The sequence below is a fragment of the Aotus nancymaae genome, unplaced genomic scaffold (assembly GCF_030222135.1).
Source record: "Aotus nancymaae isolate 86718 unplaced genomic scaffold, 86718_ANA_hifiasm-v0.15.2.pri h1tg000058l, whole genome shotgun sequence".
Classification (NCBI taxonomy): domain Eukaryota; kingdom Metazoa; phylum Chordata; class Mammalia; order Primates; family Aotidae; genus Aotus; species Aotus nancymaae.
The window spans coordinates 33430509-33457481 of record NW_026988472.1 but is presented as its reverse complement, the minus strand read 5'-3'; positions in this window follow the sequence as shown (position 1 = coordinate 33457481).

Below are 26973 nucleotides of genomic sequence, written 5' to 3'. Positions count from 1 at the left end.
ATGTATCTTTATAGTAGAATGATTTATAATCCTTTGGGTATATACCCAGTAATGGGATTGCTGGGTCAAATGGATTTCTATTTCTAGATCCTAGAGGAATTGCCACACTGTCTTCCACAATGGCTGAACTAGTATACACTCCCATCAACAGTGTAAAAGTGTTCCTATTTCTCCACATCCTCTCCAGCATCTGTCGTCTTCAGATTTTTTAATGATTGCTATTCTAACTGGTGTGAGGTGGTATCTCAATGTGGTTTTGATCTGCATTTCTCTAATAATCAGTGATGATGAGCATTTTTTCATATGTTTGTTGGCCTCATATATGTCTTCTTTTGAAAAGTGTCTGTTCATATCCTTTGCCCACTTTTGGATGTTTTTTTTGTTTTTTTTTTTTCTTGTAAATCTGTTTTAGTTCTTTGTAGATTCTGGATATTAGCCCTTCGTCAGATGGGTAGATTGCAAAAAATATTTCCCATTTTGTTGGTTGCCAGTTCACTCTAATGATTGTTTCTTTTACTGTACAGAAGCTCTGGAGTTTAATTAGGTCCCATTTGTCTATTTTGGCTTTTGTTGTCAGTGCTTTTGGTGTTTTAGTCATGAAGTCCTTGCCTATGCCTATGTCCTGAATGGTTTTGCCTAGGTTTTCTTCTAGGGTTTTTATGGTGTTACGTCTTATGTTTAAGTCTTTAATCCATCTGGAGTTAATTTTAGTGTAATGTGTCAGGCAGGGGTCCAGTTTCTCCTTTCTGCACATGGCTAGCCAATTTTCCCAACACCATTTATTAAACAGGGAATCCTTTCCCATTGCTTGTTTTTGTCAGGTTTGTCAAAGATCAGATGGTTGTAGATGTGTGGTCTTGCCTCCGAGGCCTCTGTTCTGTTCCATTGGTCTCTATCTCTGTTTTGGTACCAGTACCATGCTGTTTTGATTACTGTAGCCTTGTAGTATAGTTTGAAGTCAGGTAGCGTGATGCCTCCAGCTTTGTTCTTTTTGCTTAGGATTGTCTTGGCTACGTGAGCTCTCTTTTGGTTCCATGTGAAGTTTAAGGTGGTTTTTTCTAGATCTGTGAAGAAGGTCATTGGTAGCTTGATGTGTATAGCATTGAATCTATAAATTACTTTGGGCAGTATGGCCATTTTCACAATATTGATTCTTCCTAACCATGAACATGGAATGTTTTTCCATCTGTTTGTGTCCTCTCTTATTTCGTTGAACAGTGGTTTGTAGTTCTCCTTGAAGAGGTCCTTTACATCCTTTGTTGTATTCCTAGGTATTTTATTCTCTTTGTAGCAATTGTGAATGGGAGTTCACTTATGATTTGGCTCTCTGTTAGTCTGTTATTGGTGTATAGGAATGCTTGTGATTTCTGCACCTTGATTTTGTATCCTGAGACTTTCCTGAAGTTGCTTCTCAGTTTAAGGAGATTTTGGGCTGAGATGATACAGTCTATGAAATATACAATCATGTCATCTGCAAATAGAGACAATTTGACTTCCTTCTTTCCTAACTGAATACCCTTTATTTATTTTTTTCTTGCCTAATTGCTCTGGGTAGAACTTCCAATACTATATTGAATAGGAGTGGTGAGAGAGGACATCCTTGTCTAGTGCCAGATTTCAAAGGGAATGTTTCCAGTTTTTGCCCATTCAGTATGATATTGGCTGTGGGTTTGTCATAAACAGCTTTTATTATTTTGAGGTATGTTCCTTCGATACCTACTTTATTTAGAGTTTTTAGCATAAAGTGCTGTTGAATTTTGTCAAAGGCCTTCTCTGCATCTATTAAGATAATCATGTGGTTTTTGTCTTTGGTTCTGTTTATGTGGTGGATTATGTTTATAGACTTGTGTATGTTGAACCAGCTTTGCATCCTCGGGATGAAGCGTACTTGATCGTGATGGATAAGCTTTTTGATGTGCTGTTGCAATCTGTTTGCCAGTATTTTATTGAAGATTTTTGCGTAAATGTTCATCATGGATATTGGCCTGAAGTTTTCTTTTTTTGTTGAGTCTCTTCTGGATTTTGGTATTGGGATGATGTTGGTCTCATAAAATGATTTGGGAAGGATTCCCTCTTTTTGGATTGTTTGAAATAGTTTCAGAAAGAATGGTACCAGCTTCTCTTTGTACGTCTGGTAGAATTCAACTGTGAACCCATTTGGACCTGGGTTTTTTTTGGGTGGTAGGCTATTAATTGCTGCCTCAATTTCAGCCCTTGTTATTGGTCTATTCAAGGTTTCAACTTCTTCCTGGTTTAGGCTTGGAAGGGTGCAAGTGTCCAGGAATGTATCCATTTCTTCCAGGTTTACTGGTTTATGTGCATAGCGTTTTTTGTAGTAATCTCTGATTGTTGTTTGTATTTCTGTGGAATCAGTGGTGATGTCCCCTTTATCGTTTTTTATTGCATCTATTTGATTCTTCTCTCTTTTCTTTTTTATTAATCTGGCTAGTGGTCTATTTTGTTGATCTTTTCAAAAAACCAGCTCCTGGATTTATTGATTTTTTTGAAGGTTTTTTTGTGTCTCTGTCTCCTTCAATTCTGCTCTGTTCTTAGTTATTTCTTGTCTTCTGCTAGCTTTTGAGTTTTTTTTTGATCTTGCTCCTCTAGTTCTTTCAATTTTGACGATAGGATATTGATTATAGATCTTTCCTCGCTTCTTGTGGGCATTTATTGCTATAAATTTCCCTCTAGACACTACTTTAAATGTGTCCCAGAGATGCTGGTACATTGTATCTTTGTTCTCATTGGTTTCAAAGAACATCTTTATTTCTGCCTTCATTTCATTGTTTATCCAGTCGACATTCAGGAGCCAGTTGTTCAGTTTCCACAAAGTTGTGCAGTTCTGAGTTAGTTTCTTAATTCTGAATTCTAATTTGATTGCCCTGTGGTCTGAGAGACTGTTTGTTATGATTTCCATTCTTTTGCATTTGCTGAGGAGTGATTTACTTCCAATTATGTGGTCAATTTTAGAGTAGGTACAATGCGGTGCTGAGAAGAATGTATATCTGTGGATTTGGGGTGGAGATTTCTGTAGATGTCTATAATGTCCACTTGGTCCAGTTCTGAGTTAAATCCTGGATATCCTTGTTAATTTTCTGTCTCGTTTATCTGTCTAATATTGACAGTGGAGTGTGGAGTGTTAACGTCTCCCACTATTATTGTGTGGGAGTCTAAGTCTCTTTGTAGGTTGTTAAGAACTTGTTTTATGTACCTGGATGCTCCTGTATCAGGTGCATATATGTTTAGGATTTTTAGCTCTTCTTGATGCATTGATCCTTTTACCATTATGTAATGCCCTTCTTTGTCTCTTTTGATCTTTGTTGGTTTAAAATTCATTGTATCAGAGACTAGGATTGCAACTCCTACTTTTTTTGCTCTCTATTTGCTGGATAAATCTTCCTCCATCCCTTTATTTTGAGCCTATGTGTGTCCTTGCACATGAGATGGGTTTCCTAAATACAGCACGCCAATGGTTCTTGATTTTTTATCCAATTTGCCAGTCTGTGTCTTTTGATTGGGGCATTTAGCCCATTTACATTTAAGGTTAATATTGTTATGTGTGAATTTGATCCTGCCATTTTGATGCCAGCTGGATGTTTTGCCCATTAGTTCATGCATTTTCTTCATTATGTCAATGGTCTTTACCATTTGGTACATTTTTAGAATGGCTAGTACGTGTCATTCCTTTCCTTGTTTAGTGCTTCTTTCAGGAGCTCTTCTAAGGCAGGCCTGGTGGTGATGAAATCTCTCAGCAATTGCTTATTCATAAAGGATTTTATTTGTCCTTCACTTATGAAGCTTAGTTTGGCTGGATATGAAATTCTGGGTTGAAAGTTCATTTCTTTAAGGATATTGAATATTGGCCCCCACTCTCTTCTGGCTTGTAGGGTTTCTGCAGAAAGATCCACTGTGAGTCTGATGGGCTTCCCTTTGTGGGTAACCTGATCTTTCTCTCTGGCTGTCCTTAGCATTTTTTCCTTCATTTCAACCCTAGTGAATCTGACGATTATGTGCCTTGGGGTTGCTCTTCTTGAGGAATATCTTTGTGGTGGTCTCTGTATTTCCTGGACTTGAATGGTGGCCTGCCTTGCTAGGTTGGGGAAGTTCTCCTGGATAATATCCTGAAGAGTGTTTTCCAGCTTGGATTCATTCACTCTGTCACATTCAGGTACACCTATCAAATGTAGATTAGGTCTTTTCATATAATCCCATATTTCCTGGAGGCTTTGTTTAATTCTTTTCACTCTTTTTTCTCTATTCTTGCCCTCTCGTTTTATTTCATTAAGTTGATCTTCAATCTCTGATATCCTTTCTTCTGCTTTGTCAGTTTGGCTATTGAAACTTGTGTATGCTTCATGAAGTTCTCATGCTGCGTTTTTCAGCTCCATCAAGTCATTTGTATTCTTCTCTAAGCTGTTTATTCTAGTTATCATCTCATCTAACCCTTTTTCAATGTTCTTAGTTTCTTTGCATTGGGTTAGCACATGTTCTTTTAGCTCTGAGAAGTTTGTTATTACCCACCTTTTGAAGCCTGTTTCTGTCAATTCATCAGATTCATTCTCCATCCATCTTTGATCCCTTGCTGGTGAGAGTTCTGATCCTTTTTGTGCTGGTTTCTTCCCATGTTAGTGACTTTATCTACCTGTGGTCTTTGTTGTTGGTGACTTTCTGATGAGGTCTCTGAGTGGACTTCTTTTTTGTTGATGATGAAGTTAATTCTTTCTTTTTCTTAGTTTTCCTTCTAATAGTCAGGCCCCTCTGCTGCAGGACTTCTGGAGGTCCCCTCCAGACCCTGCTTGCCTGGGGATCACCTGCGGGGGCTGCAGAACAGTAAGGGTTGCTGCCAGTTTCTTCTTCTGTTATGTTCGTCCCAGAAGGGTACCTGCCAGATGTCAGCCTGAGCTCTCCTTTATGAGGTGTCTCTTTGGGTGTATGGGGGTCTACAAGCTTCTTGAGGAGACAATCTGTCCCTTATAGGAGCTCAAGTGCTGTGCTGGGAGCTCCATTGTTCCATGCAGAGCTGCTGGGCAGGTATCTTTAAGTCTGCTGCAGTGGAACTCATAACCACCTTTTTCCCCAGGTGCTCTGACCCTCTGTGTTGTTCTTGCTGGGACCTGCACTCTGGAGCTGTTCCTACTATGCCATCTTGGATCCCAAAATCTTCTCTTTATATAATCTGTACCAAGTGACACTTCAGCACAGCCCCTGCCCAAATGATCAAAGGAACACAGGCTAGACAATGCAAATTGACCTGGTTTTTTATTCTTGTCTTGGTTTGAAAATTCTCCCATAGATAATTATCTACTATGTGTCTACATGTGAGATATATACATATGTATCTCTCTATATATATCTTTTTTATGTCAGTGTGTATGTCTCTTCATATCTATCTATATCCATATCTAATCTTTCTGTTTAGTTCTGGGCATGTGTTAAAGTTGCAAAACGGTAGTCTGTAAGCTAACTTTGCTTATGTTTGTTCTTCAGAATATTGACCCACACAGTATTAGAAGTTTGAACTATTTAAAAAATCAAATTTTAAAATCCAGCTTTCTGGCTTCCCTTGAACAGTCAGAAGGTCTGGCAATACTGTTCTATTCCATCTCCAACAAATCAGGTAGAACTGCAGGAAGGCTGCTCCTGTGATATGGGCCTTGTGCCCTGACATTCATCCTAGTCTCCATCACTTCCTATTGCTTCCTGTCGTACAGGCCTGGGGGCATTTGTCATTTATCATCTAATATCGGGCCTGAGTTTGAAATCCTTGATGTAAGTCCTTCTAAGGATTTTGGTTTTAACATTAAGTTCAATGAGGATGATTTTAAGCAGGAGAGTGACATGGTATGAGGTTGTGGAAATTTGACTGGCTTATTCAGGGGATATTATTCTGCTCCTGTAAAGATAATGTGCTAATTTGCACACAGTTACTTCTTCCAAGCTAGAAGTAGTGGTTATTTGCTGTCTGGCAGGTCTGTGATTCTCCCCCTTCACTTTTTGGCCAGAAAAGAGTCCCACTGTTTCTAATTTCCCTCAATCAGACTATTTTGTGTATTTGTCTACTGAGTGTGATTTTTCTGTCACCTGGGGCTGCACACATTGTGAAAAACTGTGCTGTTGGACTCATGTGGCTGTGTAAACACCAGAGGTTGGTGCACGGAGCCCCTCAGATTGCCACAAATATAATTCGATGATGATACTGTTCCCAACATCTTCCTCACTGTTCTCCTATATGGCCTAGCGTTTTAGACCCAGCTATTAAACATTGAGGTGACAAAAATAAAATTAATATGACAGAATGACAGCCTTGCTTTTGGTAGAACTAAGTGATGCAAATGCCCTTAATTAGATTCAATTCCATATGCCTAGAGAGTAAGCTCTTCTTCTAAAAGATAGAATACTAATGTCTTGCATTGATGAAGGGCCTTTCATCTGGGAGTTTTCTCACAGGGTTTACAGACCAATATGGCACAGTAAAAGCAAAGCAAAGACAACGTCAACCACAAATGGAATGCAACAACTGCTTAATGGTCTATAACAAAACAGTAGACCAGGAGCTATCAAAAGCTGTTAAAAACATTGTTAATATTTATCTAGAATAGAAAGTGTTATTTGATATGAAAAATTAAATTTTAATAAAAATGAATTTCTGGAGCTTAAGAGCTAGCTGTTCTAAACTCAGAACAGAACAAGTAGTCTTCCAATGTGTCAGGATATTTTTATACTTTAAAGGTGATTAGAGAGTTTATCTCAATGTCTTTAAATAATGGCTAGGGGGAAGGGGAGAACTAAGATGTATCTAATCCCTCAATGATACTGTGAGGTATATATTATTAGGGATATTATAGAGATGAGAAAATTGAAGCTCAGAGAAGATGAGGAAGGTACCCAAGATAACTCAATTACTGGTGAAAGTAGAATTCAAATTAGGTCTGTCTGTTTGATTTCAGGCCCATATATTTTTCCTACTCTGCCATACTACTATTCACAGAAGCTTTTGACACTTCTTGTATTCAAAAACAGACCCTCTGTTTTCTATGTCACAGATCTTTTGTGTGTCCCGTAAAAAATTAGATTTCATTTCTAGAAGCATTTGGAAGAGCTGGTCCTGTCACATCTCCAACTGCTTCCTTAACTACCACTGACTTGTGTCCCCCCCAGATGCTGCACATATGGTTTCTGGCTTCTCCTTAATGCAGGGTAAGTTCCTTGTCTTACTAAGAGTACTTTTACTAAACTCTTCAAGTATTTGTTTATGTGGCTTTTTGACATGGAGTGTGACTTACAGTTCCAACATTGTTCCTATTCTTGCAGAGGCTGTAGGGTTCTAATGCAAACTGTTTCTTGCCTCCCTATCCCAGGGCTACAGAGGTTTTTGGCCACTGTCTACTGGTTATCTTCCATGAGGAATATTAAGTTAGTTAGTAACCTTTTCTTGCCACCCCACCCTCTCCCAGAATGTATATTTTAAAGTAATTTACTTTGCCCTTATAAGGCAGCCAACCAGCTTATTCTGCTTTTCTTACCATCTCCCCTTCTTCCTGCAAAATTGATAGTTGTATTATATCTATGTCACCAAAGCATATAATGATTACATGCTATCCTGTTACCTTTAACCCCATGCAAAGGAGAAAACGCTTACAAATACAATACCTTTGCATATTAAATGGAATGCTTTCCTTTTCTGGTACTCATGTTTAAGTGAAGTAAATGCATGTATAGTTTTGCAAGGAGGTGCCTGAGGGTTCGATCAGAATAGATGCCTAGGCTTCAAAGCTCTTGGGATCCCCCTTCTGTTACTTTGAAATATTTATAGAACATGGAAGAACTAAACCATTTAGCATGGTGTAACTGTTTATTTATTCTGAAAATTTCCTTTATTGGCTTTCCCTGCTTCCACCCCCTTGAATCTGAATCAACTATTACTTTCTTTTTCTTTTTTCCCCCTTTTTATAAACCCCAGAGTTCCTACCGTGGGGTATGTCCTCAGTGCAGGGTTCTTTACTTTCTGACCAGCAACTGAAATCTTCTTGCAGGCCTCCTGCACTCACCGCAGGTTGGGCGCTGAGAAGCCACCTCCTGTTTCAACTGTTTTTCTCAGATTGGCTCAATGAGTCTTGCATTCCCATTAAGGACATCTCCTCTTTATGGTGATGACTTGGTATTTCTGAATTCCCTAGCTCTTAGGACCATCAAAAATCCCTGTCTTCTCTCCTTTTTCCCTGAGCTCCCACATTCTCCTTACATCCATCCTGTATTCTGGATTCATGAGGGATTAATTTGTCACCTTGTTTTTCAATGATATTGTCCTTGACAATTATTCATCAATTTTTATTTGTTTTCATATACTACTGTAGTTCCTTTTTTTTCTTTTGAGAGGAGCTTAGGGAGATAAAAAATCTACACTGTCTCTACAACACCTTGCTAATGGATGCTAACTTCTTTACTTGTTTCCCTCCTTCTGCCCTCACCCCCACAGTCTGTTGTTTTTTTTTAATTGCGTTTTAGGTTTTGGGGTACATGTGAAGAACATGCGAGATTGTTGCATAGGTGCATACGTGGCAGTGTGATTTGCTGCCTCCCTCCCCTTCACCTATATCTGGCATTTCTCCCCATGCTGTCTCTCCCCAACTCCCCACCCCCCGCTGTCCCTCCCCTATTTCCCCCCAATAGACCCCAGTGTATAGTGCTCCCCTCCCTGTGTCCATGTGTTGTCATTGTTCATCACCCGCCTATGAGTGAGAACATGCGGTGTTTGATTTTGTGTTCTTGTGTCAGTTTGCTGAGAATGATAGTTTCCAGGTTCATCCATGTCCCTACAAAGGATACGAACTCATTGTTTTTGATGAGTCTGCTAAAACTAAGTTAGACCATGTTTGCTGAAAACTCTTCAATGGCTTCCAGCCTAAATGAGAGAAAGCCTGGATTCTTATAGGCTCAATAAGGTCTCCATGAGCTCGTCCTTAATTACCTCTCTTACCTCCTCTCCTACTATTCTTTCCCTTGCTCACTCTGCCTCTTCATTCTTTTACCAAAAATCTGGCATGTTTCAAACTTGGGGAGTTTGCATTTGCTGTAACCTACAACTTGAATGATCTTCCCTAAGATAGCCAATTGGTCTACTTCCTCACTTGCTTCTGGCCTCCAAATGTTACCTTATCTCTGAGGCCTTCTGTCCCCATCTTATCTGAAATGGCACACTCTATGCCATTAGCTAGGACCTTCTCTGTTGACTGTGTCCTCCTTAGTACCTATCACTTTCTAACCTACTATACCTTTTACTTATAATTTTGTTCATGGCGTATCTCCTCACTAGACAGAGATTAATGTCTATTTGGTTTATTGCTGTATTTCCAGCTGCAAGAAAAATTTTTGACCCACCGTAGGTACATAATAAACATCAGTTGGATGCATTAATAAGGGCAGAAAATAGTGAAATTGTGCAATAAAACTTAAGAATGAGTAGTAGTTATATCTGGCTAGGCACAGGAGATGGGGATAAGACAAGAGCTGACTTTGAACTAGTTCTTGAAGAATGAGCAGGATTTAAACAGATTTGTCTGCTGCTGTGATTTCACGGAGGTCTGCATTTATTTCAAACAGGTGTGTGACATCTTGAACGGGGGAAATGACAGGGTGATAAGGCATATGAAGATGTTAAAGTGATGCCTGGTTTGAGTGTTAATGATTTGGAAGGTGATAGGTCTACGTGTGTTGAAGGGAGATGTTAAGTTTGGATTGGGTTTTGAACCTTTAAGGTTCTGGGCTGCTACAAACATAAACCAGATCAGGCCATTATAAGAAAAAAGGAAATTTGGTGCAAGGATTGGGGCTCACAGAATTGATGGGAGGTTTGTGGAATCAAGAGCTGGCCAACAGAAACTACTGCAAAAGTTATGCAAGAGAAACAATCTGTTAATACTCCCCATGGACTGAATATTAACCCTCAATGTTTTTCAATATATTCATCCATCTTCTTGCCAGTGGAAATTTGGGTTGTTTTCAGATTTTTGCCATTACGAACAGTGCTGTAATGTATATATGTTTTCTGGTATAGATATATAAGCTTTTCTATGGGGTGAAATTGCCAGTTCATAAGATATGTCCATATTCAGCTCTATTAGATAATGCCAAACTGCTTTCAGTTTTATGCCAGATTATGTAAATGTTACTTTGTTCACTTTGTTCCACATCCTTACCCACACTTCTGTTTTTTAAAAGTATATCTTAAAATTTGCATATGGTAAAATTTACTCTTATAAACTGTTACAGTGTATGGGTTTTTAGAAATGCATACAACCTTGTATCTAATACCACAACCAAGATAAAGAACAGTTTCATCACCCCCAAATATTTCCTCTGCTGCCCTTTGTAGTCAATTTTTCCTTCATCCCTAGGTTCTGATAATCATGGATCTGTTCTCTATCCCTATCATTTTGCCTTTTCCAGAGTGTTATATAAATGGAATCCTGGGCCTGGTTTCTTTTATTCAACAAAGTGCATTTGAGATTCATTCATTTGTTGCATGTATTAGTAGTTCATTCTTTCTTTTTAAAATTGTTGAGTACTATTCCATTGTATAGATGTACCACAGTTTGTTTACCCGTTCCCTAGGTGAAGATCATTTGGGTTGTTTCCATTTTGGCAATTATGAATAAAGCTGCTATTAATATTTGTGTACAGATTTTTGTGTAAACACATTTGCATTTCTCTTGCATAAATATCTAAAAGTGGAATTGCTGAGTCATATGGTAACTATGTTTAGCTTTATAAGAAACTGTCATTCTGCTTTCCAAAGCAGATGTGTGCCACTTATACACAGTAATGAGAGCTCTAGTTGCTCTGTATCCTTGACTGCACTGGGTATTGTCATTTTAAAAAGTCATTCTAGACTGGGTGTGATGTCTCACACCTGTAATCCTAGCACTTTGGGAGGCCGAGGTGAGCGGATCAGGAGGTCAGGAGATTGAGACCATCCTGACTGACACGGTGAAACCCTGTTTCTATTAAAAATACAAAAAAATTAGCCAGATATGGTGGCACATGCCTGTAGTCCCAGCTACTCAAGAGGCTGAGGCAAGAGAGTTGCTTGAACCCAGGAGGCAGAGGTTGCAGTGACCCGAGATCGCACCACTGCACTTCAGCCTGGGTGACAGAGAGAGACTCTGTCTCAAGAAAAAAAAAAGTCATTCTAACAGGCATATAGTGGCATCTCATTGTTTTAATTTGCATTTCCCTAATGACAAATGATGTTCAATGTCTTAAAAAAGTTTTTCTTAATTTCCATAGGTTATTTAGGAACAGGTGTTGTTTGGTTACATGAGTAATTTCTTTAGTGGCGATTTGTGAGATTTTGGTGCACCCATCACCTGAGCAATATACACTGCACTCTATTTGTAGTCTTTAATCCCTCACCCCCTTGCCATCCTTTCCCCCTGAGTCCCCAAAGTCCATTGTGTCATTCTTATGCCTTTGAATCCTTACAGCTAAACTCCCACTTATGAGTGAGAATATACAGTGTTTGGTTTTCCATTCCTGAGTTATTTCACTTAGAATAGTAGTCTCCAATCTCATCCAGGTCACTGCAAATGCCATTAATTCATTCCTTGTTATGGCTGAGTAGTGTTCCATTGTATATCTATACCACAGTTTCTTTATCCACTTGTCGATTGATGGGCATTTGGGTTGGTTCCACATTTTTGCAGTTGCAAATTGTGCTGCTATAAACATGCGTGTGCAAGTATATTTTTCATATAATGACTTCTTTTCCTCTGGGTAGATACCCAGTAGTGGGATTGCTGGATCAAATGGTAGTTCTACTTTTAGTTCTTTAAGGAATCTCCACACTGTTTTCCATAGTGGTTGTACCAGTTTAAATTCTCACCAGCAGTGTAGAAGTGTTCCCTGTTCACTGTTCACTGCATCCATGCCAACATCTACTGTTTTTTGATTTTTTGATTATGGCCATTCTTGCAGGAGTAAGGTGGTATCACATTGTGGTTTTGATTTGCATTTCTCTGATCATTAGTGATGCTGATCATTTTTTTCATGTTTGTTGTTCATTTGTATTACTTCTTTTAAGAATTGTCTATTTATGTCCTTAGCCCACTTCCGGATGGGATTGTTTTTTTTCTTGCTAATTTGTTTGAGTGCATTGTAGATTCTGGATATTAGTCCTTTGTCAGATGTATACATTGTGAAGAATTTTTTCCCACTCTGTGGGGTGTCTGTTTACTCTGCTGACTGTTCCTTTTGCCGACCACAAACTCTTTAGTTATAATTAAGTCCCAGCTATTTATCTTTGTTTTTATTGCATTTGCTTTTGGGTTCTTGGTCAAGAAATACTTGCCTAAGCCAATGTCTAGAAGGGTTATTCCAATGTTATCTTCTAGAATTTCTATAGTTTCAGGTCTTATATTTAAGTCCTTGATCTATCTTGAGTTGATTTTTGTAGAACATGAGAAATGAGGATCCAGTTTCATTCTCCTACATGTGGCTAGCCAAGTATCCCAGCACCATTTGTTGAAAAGGGTGTCCTTTCCCCACTTTATGTTTTTGTTTGCTTTGTCAAAGATCAGTTGGCTGTAAGTATTTGGGTTTATTTATTGATTCTGTATTCTGTTCCATTGGCCTATGTACCCATTTTTGTACCAGTATCATAACGTTTTTGTTACTGTGGCCTGATAGTATAGTTTGAAATCAGGTAATGTGATGTCTCCAGATTTGTACTTTCTGTTTAGTCTTGCTTTGGCTATGTGGGATCTTTTTTGGTTCCATATGAATTTTAGATTTTTTTAAATTCTGTGAAGAATAATGATGGTAGTTTGATGGGAATTACATTAAATATGTAGATAACTTTTGGCAGTATGGTCATTTTCACAATATTGATTCTACTTATCCGTGGGTAGAATCTACCCGTCCATGGGATGAGTAGAATGAATTCTACTCATCCCATGGAATGGGATGTGTTTCCATTTGTTTGTGTTGTCCATGATTTCTTTGAGCAGTGTTTTGTAGTTGTCATCTTTCACCTCCTTGTTTAGGTATATTCCTAAGTATTTTTTTTTTGCATCTATTATAAAAGGGTTGAATTATTGATTTGATTCCTGCTTGGTCACTTGTTGGGGTTTAGAAGAGCTACTGATTTGTGTACATTAATCTTGTATCCAGAAACTTTGCTGAACTCTTTTATCAGTTGTAGGAGCTTTCTGGAGGAGTCTTTGGGGTTTTCTAGGTAAACAATCATATCATCAGCAAACAGTGACAGTTTGACTTCCTCTTTACTGATTTGGGTGCCCTTTATTTCTTTCTGTTGTCTGATTGCTCTGGCTAGGACTTCCAGTATTATGCTGAAGAGGAGTGGTGAGACTGGGCATCCTTGTCCTGTTCCAGTTCTCAGAGGGAATGCTTTCAGCATTTCCCCATTCAGTATTATGTGGGCTGTAGGCTTGTCATAGATGCCTTTTATTATGTTGAGGTATGTCCCTTGTATGCCGGTTGTACTGAGGGTTTTAATCATAAAGCAATGCTGGATTTTGTTGTATGCTTGTTCTGCATCTATTGTGATGATCATGTGATTTTTGTTTTAAATTCTGTTTATGTGATGTATCACATTTATTGACTTGTGTATGTTAAACCATCCCTGCATCCCTGGTATGAAAGCCACTTGATCATGATGAATTATCTTTTTGATATGTTGTTGGATTTGGTTAGCTAGTATTTTGTTATGGTTTTTAGCATCTATGTTCATCAGGGATATTGGTCTATAGTTTTCTTTTTTGGTTGTGTCCTTTCCTGTTTTCGGTATTAGGGTGACACCGGCTTCATAGAATGAATTAGGGAGCATTTCCCTCTTTCTATATCTTGTGGAATAGTGTCAATAGGATTGGTACCAATTTTTCTTTGAATATCTGGTAGAATTCTACTGTGAATCCATCTGGTTCTGGACTTTTTTTTGTTGGTAATCTTGTAATTACCATTACAATATCGCTGCTTGTTATTGGTTTTTTCAGGGTATCTAATTCTTCTTGATTTAAGGTAGGAGGGTTGCATTTTTCCAGGATTTTATCCATCTCTTCTAGGTTTTCTAGATTATGTGCATAAAGGTGTTCATAGTGGCTTTGATCTTTTGTATTTCTGTTGTGTCAATTGTAATATCTCCCATTTCATTTCTTCTTGAGCTTATTTGGATTTTCTCTCTTCTTTTCCTGATTAATCTTTCTAATGGTCTATCAATTTCATTTATCTTTTCAAAGAACCAGCTTTTGTCTCATTTATCTTTTGTATTTTTTTTCAATTATTTAGTTCTGTTCTGGTCTTGGTATTTCCTTTCTTCTACTGGGTTTGGGTTTGGTTTGCTCTTGTTTCTCTAGTTTCTTGAGGTGTGACCTTAGATTGTCTGTTCGTGCTATTTCAAACTTTTTGATGTAAGTGTTTAGGGCAATGAATGTCCCTCTTAACGCCACCTTTTCTGTGTCCCAGAGGTTTTGATATGTTGTGTCACTGTTGTTCAGCTTGAAGAATTTTTAAATTTCCATTTTGATTTCATTTTTGACCCAATGCTCATTCAGGAGCATGTTATTTAGTTTCCACATATTTGCATGATTTTGAAGGTTTCTTTTGGAATTGATTTCCAGTTTTATTCCACTGTGGTCCAAAAGAGTACTTGATATAATTTATATTTTCTTAAATTTATTGAGGCTTCTTTTGTGGCCTGTCATATGATCTATCTTAGAGAAAGTTCCATGCACTCTTGAATAGGATGTGTATTCTGTGGTTGTTGGACAGAATGTTCTGGTTATATATCTGTTAAGTCCATTTGTTCCAGGATATAGGTTAAATCCATTGTTTCTTTGTTGACTTTCTGTCTTGATGACCTGTCTAGTGCTGTTAGCAGAGTACTGAAGTCTCCCACTATTGTTGTGTTGCTGTCTATCTTATTTCTTAGGTCTATTAGTAATTGTTTTAATAAATTTGGGAGTTCCAGTGTTAGGTACATATATGTTTAGGATTGTGATATTTTCCTGTTGGACAAGGCCTTTTATCATTATATAATATTCCTGTTTGTCTTTTTAAAAACATTTATTTATCATAATTTAAATTATGGTGTACATGTGCAGATCGTGCAGGTTTGTTTCATAGGTATACATGTGCCATGGTGGTGGTTTGCTGTGTCTATCGCCCCGTCATCTACGTTAGGTATTTCTCCTAATGCTATCGCTCCACAGTCTCCTCACCCCCTGCTATTCCTCCCCTAGTCCCCCAGCCCCCAGGCCCCAGTGTGTGACGTTCCCCTCCCTGTGTCTGTGTGTTGCAATGTTTGGTTTTCTGTTCTTTTGTCAGTTTGCTGAGAATTACGGTTTCCAATTTCATCCATGTCCCTGCAAAGGACATGAACTCATCCTTTTTTTAAGGCTACATAGTGTTCCATGGTGTATATGTGCCACATTTTCTTTATCCAGTCTATCATTGATGGGCATTTGGGTTGGTTCCAAGTCTTTGCTATTGTGAACAGTACCGCAATAAACCTACATGTACATGTGTCTTTATAATAGAATGATTTATAATCTTTTGGGTATATACCCAGTAATGGGATTGCATTACCTGGTGCTTTTGTCTCACAGCTCTTAAGAGTTTTTCCTTTGTCTTAACTTTAGATAACCTGATGACAATGTGCCTAGGTGATGATCTTTTTGTGATTAATTTCCCAAGTGTTCTTTTTGCTTCTTGTATTTGGATATCTAGGTCTCTAGCAAGGCCAAGGAAGTTTTCCTCAACTATTATCCCAAATATGTTTTCCAAACTTTTAGATTTCTCATCTTCCTCAAGAACACCAATTATTCTTAGGTTTTGTCATTTAACATAATGTCAGACTTCTTGGAGGCTTTGTTCATATTTTCTTATTCTTTTTTCTTTGTCTTTGTTGGATTGGGTTAATTCGAATATCTTGTCTTTGAGCTCTGAATTTCTTTCTTCTACTTCTTCAGTTCTATTGCTGAGACTTTCCAGAGCATTTCACATTTCTATAGGTGTGTCCATTGTTTCCTGAAAGTTTGTTTTTTATTTATGTTATCTATTTCCTTGAATATTTCTTCCTTCCCTTCTTGTATCATTTTTTGGATTTCCCTACATTAGGCTTTACCTTTCTCTGGTGCCTTTCTGACTAGTTTAATAACTAACCTCCTGAATTCTTTTTTAGGTAAATCAGAGATTACTTCTTGGTTTGGGTCCATTGCTGGTGAGCTAGTGTGATTTTTGGGAGGGTGTTATAGAACATTGTTTTGTGATATTACCAGAGGTGGTTTTCTGGTTCCTTCTCATTTGGGTAGGTTCTGTCAGAAGGAAAGTCTAGGACCCAAGGCTGTTCTTCAGATTATTTTGTCCCACGGGGTATTCCATTGATGTAGTACTCTTCCCCCTTTTCTTTGGTTGTGGCTTCTTGAGAGCCAAGCTGTAGTGATTGTTATCTTTCTTCTGGATCTAGCCACCCAGCAAGTCTACCAAGCTCTTAGCCAGTACTGGGGATTGTCTGCACAGAGTCCTGTGATGTGAATGTCTGTGGGTCTCTCAGCTGTGGATACCAGCACAGTATTTGGGGTGTCTCCTGGGTCCTGCAGGAGCAATCTGCTTCCTTCAGGGGAACTGTGGGTCCTCTCCTCAGCATGTTTTTCATGTGCTTATTTGTCATTCACACTTCTTCTCAGGCAAAGAATTCTTAGATATGACTAAAAAGAAAAAGATTGATAGATTCATCTATTGAAACTTGTGTATGCTTTGTGAAGTTCTTGTGCTGTGTTTCTCAGCTCTGTCAAGTCGTTTTTGTTCTTCTCTAAGCTGTTTATTCTTGTTAGCATTTTGTCAAACCTTTTTTCAAGGTTCTTAGTTTCTTTGCATTGGGTTCGAACACGTTCCTTTAGCTCAGAGAAGTTTGTGATTGTCCACCTTCTGAAACCTGCTTCTGTCAATTTGTCAAACTCATTCTCCATCCAGTTTTGTTCCTTTGCTGATAAGGAGTTGTGATCTCTTGGAGGAGGAGGAGCCTTCTGGTTTTTGGTGTTTTCATCCTTTTTGAGCTGGTTTATTCCCATCTTTGTGGATTTATCAACCTTTGGTCTTTGTAGTTGGTGACTTTTGGATGGGGTCTCTGAATGGTCATGCTTTTTGTTGATGTTGAGGCTATTTCTTTCTGTTTTTTAGTTTTCCTTCTAACAGGCCCCTTTGCTGGAGGACTGCTGGAGGTCCACTCCAGACCCTGCTTGCCTGGGAATCACCCAGGGGGGCTGCAGAACAACAAGGATTGCTGCCTGTTCCTTCCTCTGGTAGTTTCATCCCAGAACAGTACCTGTCAGATGTCAGCCAGAGCTCTCCTGTATGATGTGATTCTTTGGATAAACAGGGGTCAGGGAGCCACTTGAGGAGGCAGTCTGTCCCTTGTCAGAGCTCAAGTGCTGTGCTGGGAGCTCTGTTGCTCCCTTCAGAGCTGCTGAGCAGGGATGTTTAAGTCTGCTGCAGTGGAACTCATAACCGCTCTTTTTCTCAGGTGCTTTGTCTTGGGAAGGTGTGACTTTATTTATAAGTCCCTGACAGACTGCTGCCTTTTTTCAGAGATGCCCTGCCCAGCAAGGAGGGAGTCTAGTCACAGTCTACCTGCAGAGGTGTTGTTAAGCTGCCACAGGCTCCCCCTAGCTGCTGTGTAAACTTCTTTGTGCTTTTGTTTACACAGGTAAGGTTAGAGCTACCTTGGTAATGGCACATGCCCCTCCCCTTACAGAGCTCGACTGTCCAGGGTCAAGCTCAAACTGCTGTGCTGACTGCGAAAATTCCAAGCCAGTGGGATTCGGTTTGCTGGTCTCTGTAGGAGTAGTCACCTGGCTCCCAGCCTTCAGCCCCCTTTCTCTCGGGGGCATGGGGGACTGTGTCTCACAGGCACTCCAGGTGCTAGTCAAAATGGCTGCTCAGATTTGTGCTGGGAACTTGGGGCATTGGCTGAATCAGCTGCCCAGATTTTACCTGGAAACCTGTAGTGCCTGTCGGCATGTGGGGATCTCCTGGACTGTGGGCTGCAAAGACCATGGGAGAAGCGCAGCATCGGAATCTGAGCTCCAGAGTGGCCAGAAACATCCCCAATGGCCTCCATTGGGTAGGAGGGAGTGCCCTTTATCCCGTTGCACTTCCCAGGTGAGGCAGTGCCCCACCCTGCCTCGGTTTGCCCTTGGGCTACACCCACTGTCCAACCAGTCTCATTGAGATGAACCTGGTACCTCAGTTGAAAACGTGGAGATCACTCACCTTCTATGTTGCTGTCTCTGGGAACCGTGCTCTGGAGCTGTTACTATTCTGCCATCTTGGCAGAAGTACCCCAAGAAAAATATACATGTTTAGGGAGGAAACAAGTGAGAAAGTAATGGCAGAAGGGGTAGAAGAACAAAGAATTTGAGAGCCTGGATGTCATAAAGAGTTTCAATGCAAGTTCAGTGGGAAGGAGGGTGAGGTGAGGAGAGAGAAGTTGAATTTAAAAGAACTAGTTTGTTGTTCAGGATTTTAGAGAAACAGTGATTTGTGTTGAGGAAGTCTAATTACAAACTCACATTTCCTTCATGGCTAACTCACAGGTTTACCCCCTTTAAAATATCTTCAGATCAAGCTATGGCTTGTTCCCTTTTTTGGAATGGTGTTTATGTTTGAGTTCACGTTGACTTAGCATCCAGTGATTTAAAGTATGTTTATTTCAGCCAGGGGTGGTGGCTCACCCCTGTAATCCCAGCACTTTGAGAGCCTGAGGCAAGTGGATCAGAAGTTCGACACTAGCCTGGCCAACATGGCGAAGCTCCATCTCTACTAAAAATACAAAATTAGCTGGGTGTTGTAATACACGCCTGTAATTCCAGATACTCAGGAGGCTGAGGCATAAGAATCACTTGAACCTGGGATGTGAAGGTTGAAGTGAGCTGAGTTCACACCATTGCACTCCAGCCTGGGTGACAGAGCAAGACTCCATCTCAAAAAAAAAAAGTTTTTTTTCATCTCTCCAAGTAGATTTATGGATTATGTATTCTATTTAAAATATAATAGACTACTACTGAAATTTGATTCAGAAAACTGATTTAGAAGCCATCTAGTCCAATATCCTACTCTGTAGTGGCTACTGAAAATGGTGTCTCTCCCAAGCTTGGATGTCTTTTTGATTTTAAAAGCCTCCATCTGTGATTTTCTTTAGAGGAAAGGCCTTGGGCTACTGGAGTCCCTTTGTCCAGACACAGAGAGCTAGAAGTGCCTGGGAGTTTAGTGTTACCATCCCCAGCCCTGTCCTTGTACCAACCAATGACTGACAGGTGTAAGTATGAAAGCACAACTCCTTTGACTCAAGTTGGGACAGTGTTAAGGCTAGACTTTATATGTGTGATCCAGATCACTCTTGATTAGGCTCGGGCTGTGACTTCAGCTGAAATCACACTCTTGTTTGGCTTTCTCTCTTTCTGTCTTCTCTCCCCCTTACCCATACTCTCTCTGGTCTTTCCTTACTTAATAAACCAGTTGCACATGAATTCTCATCTTAAGTTTCATTGAGAGCACTGACCTACAACATCCTCATTTTATTATGGGGAAACTAAGGCCTACTGTAGTTCACCCATTTGTCTAGTCAGGCAGAGCCTAATTTTCCATCCAGATTTCTTGATTCCATTTCTATTCTCTTTTAACTTCTTCTTAGTAGTTCTACATATTCAATAGACATAGAATAATTGTCTGTTGAGTTGGTGAATAAATGATGAATGCACAGGTATTTTACTTGATACTAAAGGAGGCATAGCTTTAAGATGTAATTCTTACTCTCCAGAAGCTTAAAAACAAGAGAAGGGATACGACTAATATTTATTAAATCGAATAAGAAGGCAAGTTGCTATTAGGTCTAGAAGAACAAGGGACAGATGGAGAATGCATGATTAGAGAAGGCAGAGAGAGAGAGAGAGAGAGAGAGAGAGAGAGTCAGAGTCAGAGAGAGTCAGTTTCAGAAACAGTGTAGTATCTGCATTGTGGCTGAGAATAGTTAAGTTTAAACAAAATTTGTTTCAGAGTTGTTGGCATTTTAAAACCTGGTATAGTTTTGTGTCCTAATGTTTTCACCCATCTTTGGGAACATTTCCATATTATCATGAGTTGGACTTTAAAATCACTCTTTATTAGATACCCAGAATTTAATGGCCTATAGGTATGTTGAATATATTTAATGATGCTCTTATTTTTGAATACTTAGATTTCTTTAAATTTCTGATAATGGAATGACACTGCATTGAAGATCCTTGTATATAAATATTAGCTTACGTTCTGAGATTATATATGGAGAGTAAATTGCTATAAATACAACTATTGGGTTAGTGTAGAAAGTTTTTTGAGCATTTCTGAGACATTGCCAAACTGCTTTCCAGAAAAGATTTACTATGCTAGTACTTCACTTCTCAATGGCACATGACTGTGGCTTCTCCAGAAATTCTAGTCATTTGTTTATTTATTTATTAAGTCATTAAATATTTATTGAGCTCTGTCTACATGGAAAACTACACGCTATATTGTTCTACATTATTATGTTCTACCTGATAATGTAGAATCTTCATTGAGTTTTCCTTTTCTACTCTACCTTTTCTTCTTCCACTTACAATATTTATAGCCCAGAATTGAGCATAAAGTAGGTGTTCAATATGTGCTTGTTCATTGATTGAAATGTGAACAATTGTCAAATTTTGCTACTTCTGTGCCTTACCAGACCACAAACCCACTGGTTTGCTTTTTCAATTATTTTCTAGGATCTAGCCAGAAATTACTTCATTATTTGTTGTCCTTTTATCATTGTTTATTCTGTTCTTGTTCAAGGTTGCAGTATCTTCTCTTATCCCTCTGAGGATGTTAATGACAATTTTGAGGAATTTCTTTTTCACCCTTCATACTTTCTGTTTCTCCCAGCAACTTTTTTCCTGTTTATTTGTTTTGGTTTTTATCTTTAATATTAAGACTTACCATAAACATTTAATTGTTCTTGTCTAACTACATTCAAGGATGGGCATACATAAAAATAACAGTTAACAACTATATGAAGCTTACTCTATGCCAAGCTCTGTTCTAAGAGGTTTATATTTAATTCTCACAATAACCCCATAAAACAGGTTCTTTCATTATTTCCATTTTGTAGATTAAGTAGGAAAGGTTAATAACTCGCCAAAGGCTTCATGTCTAATACATAGCAGAGCTGGCATTGCACCTGAGAGGGTTCGGATCCATAGTCTGTGCATATTACCACCATGCAATAGCATCTGCTTACAAACTTTATGCAGAGTGGTTGCAGATCAGGCAGGTACTTGATGTCTTTTTATCTTCAATTGATTAGACTCTCCTGTGCATATCCTGCCTAGCAGCCTGGGTTCTGGGATCAAAGAGGGAAAGAAGGCTGAATGTCTTAACATTCAGCACACAAATTTTCCCTTAATCCAGTCCTCCTGTTTTCACTACAATGCTTGCCTTTGGTTGGCTTCGGTTGGCTGTTCAGAGGCCTGCAAGTATACCCTCACCAGAGGACAGGTCTCTGATCTTTTGAAGAGGTGGAAAGGGGTCAGTGGACTGAAGGTGCTGAGTAGAGGAGGATATCTGGGAATGCAACTCCATTTTTTTTAAGTAGTTTTATGGAGATATACCAGTTTCAAAATTAAAACTCAATGGTTTCTAGTATATTCAAAGAATTGCACAAACATTACCACAATCAATTTTAGAACCTTTTGTTCCCCTCAAACAAAATCCTGTATCTGTTAGTAGACACTCCCCATATTTGTGGGAATTCAGGTAATTCTTTGCTTTCTAATACTGTTCTGTTTTGCTTGTTTTTTAGAAAAATGATAAACACAGGTCAATTTTGTAAAAACAATAAAATCATTATGTAAAAAGCCCAATGTCTCAAAGAGATCATGAATACTAACATCAAATACAATAGAGAAGTTGAAGGGGACAAAGACTGAAAGGGATTATTATTCCTCCAGTTGTAGGCACTGCATTCTTATTTTCATTTGGCAACTTTAATTTTGAACTCAGAGGATGACGTGGTTTGGCTGTGTGCCCCTACCTGAATCTTACCTTGAATTGTAATCCTCATAATCCTCAAGTGGCAAGGTGGGACCAGGTGGAGGTAATTGAATCAAGGGTATATTTTCTCCCATGCTGTTCTTGTGATAATGAGTGAGTCTCACATGACCTGATGGTTTTATAAGCATCTGGCATTTCCCTTGTTTGTACTCATTCTCTCTCCTGCCACACTGTGAAGAGGTGCCTTCCATCATTATTGTAAGTTTCCTGAGGCCTCCCTAGCCATGTGAAACTGTGAGTCAATTAAACATCTTTTCTTTATAAATTACCCAGTCTTGGGTATTTCTTCATAATAGCATGAAAACAGACTAATACAGTAAATTGGTACCCAGAGTGTGGCACTGCCATAAAGATACTCAAAAATGTGGAAGCAACTTTGGAACTAGGTAACAGGCAGAGGTTGGAACAGTTTGGGGGGCTCAGAAGAAGACAGGAAAATGTGGGAAAGTTTGGAACTTCCTAGAGACTTGTTGAATAGCTTTGACCAAAATGCTGATAGTGATAAGGACAATGAAGTCCAGGCTGAGGTCACCTCAGATGATGAGGACCTTGTTGGGAACTGGGGTAGAGGTCACACTTGCTATGTTTTAGCAAAGAGACTGGTGGCATTTTGCCCCTGCCCTAGAGATCCAGGGAAGTTTGAACTTGAGAGAGATGATTTAGGGTATCTGGCAGAAGAAATTTCTAAGTGGCAAAGTGTTGAAGAGGAAGCAGACCATAAAAGTTTGGAAATTTTGGAACTTGACAATGTGATAAAAAAGAAAAATCAATTTTCTGGGGAGGAATTCAAGCCAGCTATAGACATTTGCATAAGTAATGAGGAGCTGAATGTTAATCACCAAAACAGTGGAGAAAATGTCTCCAGGGCATGTCAGGGACTTTCAAGGCAGCACCTACCATCACAAGCCCAGAGACCTAGGAGAAAAAAATGGTTTTGTGGGCCAGGCCCAGGCCCCCCCTCCACCCCTGCTGTGTGCATCCTGGGGACTTGTTGCCCTGTGTCCCACTCATTCCAACTATGGCTAAAAGGGGCTAAGGTACAGTTTGGGCCATGGCTTTAGAGGGTGCAAGCCCCAAGCTTTGGCAGCTTCCCCATGGTGTTGAGCCTGTGGGTGCATGGAAGTCAAGAATTGAGGTTTGGGAACCTCTGCCTATATTTCAGAGGATGTATGGAAATGCCTGGATGTCCAGGCAGAAGTTTGCTGCAGAGGAAAAGCCCTCATGGAAAACCTCTACTAGGGTAGTGCAGAAGGGAAATGTGGGATTAGAGCGTTCATATGGAGTCCCACTAGAGTACTGCCTGGTGGAGCTGTGAGAAGAGGGCCTCCATCCTCCAGACCCAAAATGGTAGATCAACTGACAGCTTACATCATGTACCTGGAAAAGCCACAGGCAATCAATTCCAGCCTGTAAAGGCAGCTGGGAGTGGGGCTGTACCCTGCAAAGCCACAGGGGCAAAGCTGCCCAAGGTTGTAGGAGCCCACCTCTTGTCTCAGCATAACCTGTATGTGAGACAAGGAGTCACAGGAGATCATTTGAGGCTTTAAGGTTTAATGACTTCCCTATTGGATTTCACACTTGCATGGGGCCTGTAACCCCTTTGTTTTTGGCAATGTCTCCCATTTGGAAAGGGCATATTTACCCAATGCCTGTACCTCCATTGTATATAGGAAGTAACTAACTTGCTTTTGATTTTACAGGCTCATAGGCAGAAGGGATGTGCTTTGTCTCACATGAGATTTTGGACTTGGACTTTTGAGTTAATGGTGGAATGAGTTAAGACTTTGGGGGACTGTTGGGAAAGCATGATTGTGTTTTGAAATGTGAGGACATGAAATTTGAGAGGTGCTAGGAGTGGAATGATATGGTTTGGCTGTGTCCCCACTCAAATCTCATCTTGAATTGTAGTTCTCATAATCCCCATGTGTTGTGGGAGGGACCTGGTAGGAGGTAATTGAATCATGGGGGCAGTTACTCTATGCTGTTCTCATGATAGTGAGTTCTCATGAGATCTGATGGTTTTATAAGGGACTTTCCCCACTTTTGCTTTGCACTTCTCCTTGCTGCCATCATGTGAAGAAGGACATGTTGGCTTCCCCTTCCACCATGATTGTAAGTTTCCTCAGGCCTACCCAGCCCTATGGAACCGTGAGTCAATTAAACCTCTCTCCTTTATAAATTACTCAGTCTTGGGTATTTCTGCAAAACAGCACGAAAACGGACTAATACAAAGGGCATCAAATTTATAACATATTCCATGTCATGCTTAAAAAAATAATAAATAGGCCAGGCATGGTGGCTCACGCCTGTAATCCCAGCACTTTGGGAGGCTGAGGCTGGTGGATCACAAAGTCAGGAGTTCGAGACCATCCTGGCCAACATGGTGAAACCCCATCTCTACTAAAAATATAAAAATTAGCTGGGCATGGTGGTGTTTGTCTGTAGTCCCAGCTACTCGGGAGGCTGAGGCAGGAGAATCCCTCTGGGAGGCGGAGGTTGCTGTGAGCTGAGATCACACCACTGCACTGCAGCCTGGCAACAGAGTGAGACTCTGTCTCAAAAATAAATAAATACATACATACATAATTAGATACATATTGATATCTCCAGAGACTCATGTGGATGAAAACTGTATTTTAAAAATGAAAGCTATAATTTGGCCTAATTTCTCAGGATAACATAAAAGTCACAGAAAAATTTCTCACCTAAAACTCTTGGTATTGTCGATATGACAAATGCTGGTATGAACATGCATGTCTTAAACATACTATGTTAATAGATAAATGTTACTTGAGAGGAGAAATCTATTACTACCCATTCAGGAAGCTTTCTGGATCCTAAGGGCAGGGTGAACTGGGGTTTAATAGGAGAATGAGTAGAGAGACATTTTATTAATCATATATTTCACCCTTTAAATTAAGCTATTGTGTAGGATCACAGCTCCCCAGTTCTGAGTCTTAGGCTTAGGAAGCAAAATAATCTTATTACCTCCCAGTGGAAAGTCAAAGGTAGAAATTCCTTGTCTGCTACACAGCCTGAAATCCAAATCCTTGTATTGTTCACCATGAGTAAGAGCAAACCAACTTCTCTCCTCTTTACTTCCTTCCATTTTTTCTTTGTTTTTTCATGTGAGCTTCGTCACCATCTTTTCCTACAATTGTAATTCCAATTCCTCCACATCAGTTAAATAAGTTGTCAGCCTATGACAGTGCAGAAAGGGAGATGCAGGAAAACCAGAATCAACTTCACTTGGGATCTTTAAGCAATGCATATTGTCAGGCTGCACTCCAGACCTACTGAATCAAATCTCTGAGGTGGGGCTCTGGAATATGCATGTTTATTACTTCTCCAGGTGAGAATCAGCAGTCTACAGGACATCGCTTGGGGTATCTGGTGAAAATCTTTTCCTGAATAATGTTGGGAGAAAATTCCCCTGTGAGTCTCTTGCATTTTTACATACCTTGTGAGCAGAGGCACTGATTAGCCTTTGTTCTGAATTCTTTCATAAGATATGTATATGCCAACCAGTCTTTGAAGATAGAGATTGAGAGCCTCTTGAGAGAAAGGCATATATGTTTACTGTCCAGTATAATAAGTTTACCCAATAGGGCAAAGGGCAGGTATGCTAGCTGCCCACTATAGAAGATTCAGGTTCCCTAAGCTTGTGGTTTCTCAGTGGTGATTCACAGCCACTGAAGGTGCAGTATCCACTGGGGCCCCAGTTGGTCACCCTATGGGACATGTGAGGTAGGAGGGAATTGACACAAACATGGTACTTATGCTGCTGGCTGTCCTGACAGTAACAAAGTCATTTGTCTCTGATCCAGGAGTCTCCTGTTCTCTCCCAGCATCTATGAAACTATGGCAGTCTAATTTGTCAGCTTCTAAGTAGGGTAAGATTTTAGACTCTTCACAGTTCTTGATGAATAGTTCTTCACTGACCTGAGTGGTACATGGCATTGTTTTGTTTTAGAAACCTACTGCTTTAGGTTAGGATATTGACTCTCCAGAAGTTCTCTATTGAAATATACCAACTGGGAAGTATGGCCTTAGCTATCTGTCTTAATTAATTTTATCAGATGAACTAGCAGGTCTTGAGAAAATGAAACATGATTTAAAAGAATTGAGAAGCTTGCATGTCTTGAATAGATGTGTGAAGGAGATGGTTAACCTCAAAGAGATGACCTAGAGTGGGAGAGACCCAGAAGATACAGTTTTGTGCTCTGAAATTTTGCCTGGAGCCTGCTCTGCCAGCATCCATCTCAGCTGGACATACAATGCACACTGATTTCCTATAATTCCCTTCCTCATTCACAGTGAATCAAGGGCATCTGCTGGCAACACTGTGGATTCTGTTGTTTGCAAACAGCAAGTAAACATCATCCATTGTCTGAGCTTTTGGAATGGAAGTTGTTATAACATAGGCAGAAGAAGGTTTACCATGCAGTGGGAGAAGTAGAAGAAAAACGAGCTAATAAAACTGAGAAAAGGACAATAGAGGAATTTCTGCCATTGCCAATTTGTGCTGAAGCAAAGTTGGACCAAATCCATTATTGGGAATTCCCTCATTTTGTTTGATAAATCTACATATTAAGTGATACACAGGTGATACACAAATATTTACTTTAAAGCATAAATCAGATACTTAAGTTTAGAAATACAATCCCAATGACCGAGAATGGAGCTTCAAGTTCATTGCACATTTTAATTAACTGAAGACTCACAATTAAAAATGAAAATTTTTGCCTCCTAAATTGGGATATGTGGTTTGACAAATACATGCTTACTTATACAATTGAAAATGTAAAACTGAGATAGCCCTGGGAAAGCCAGAATGATTACTATACAGTTAAA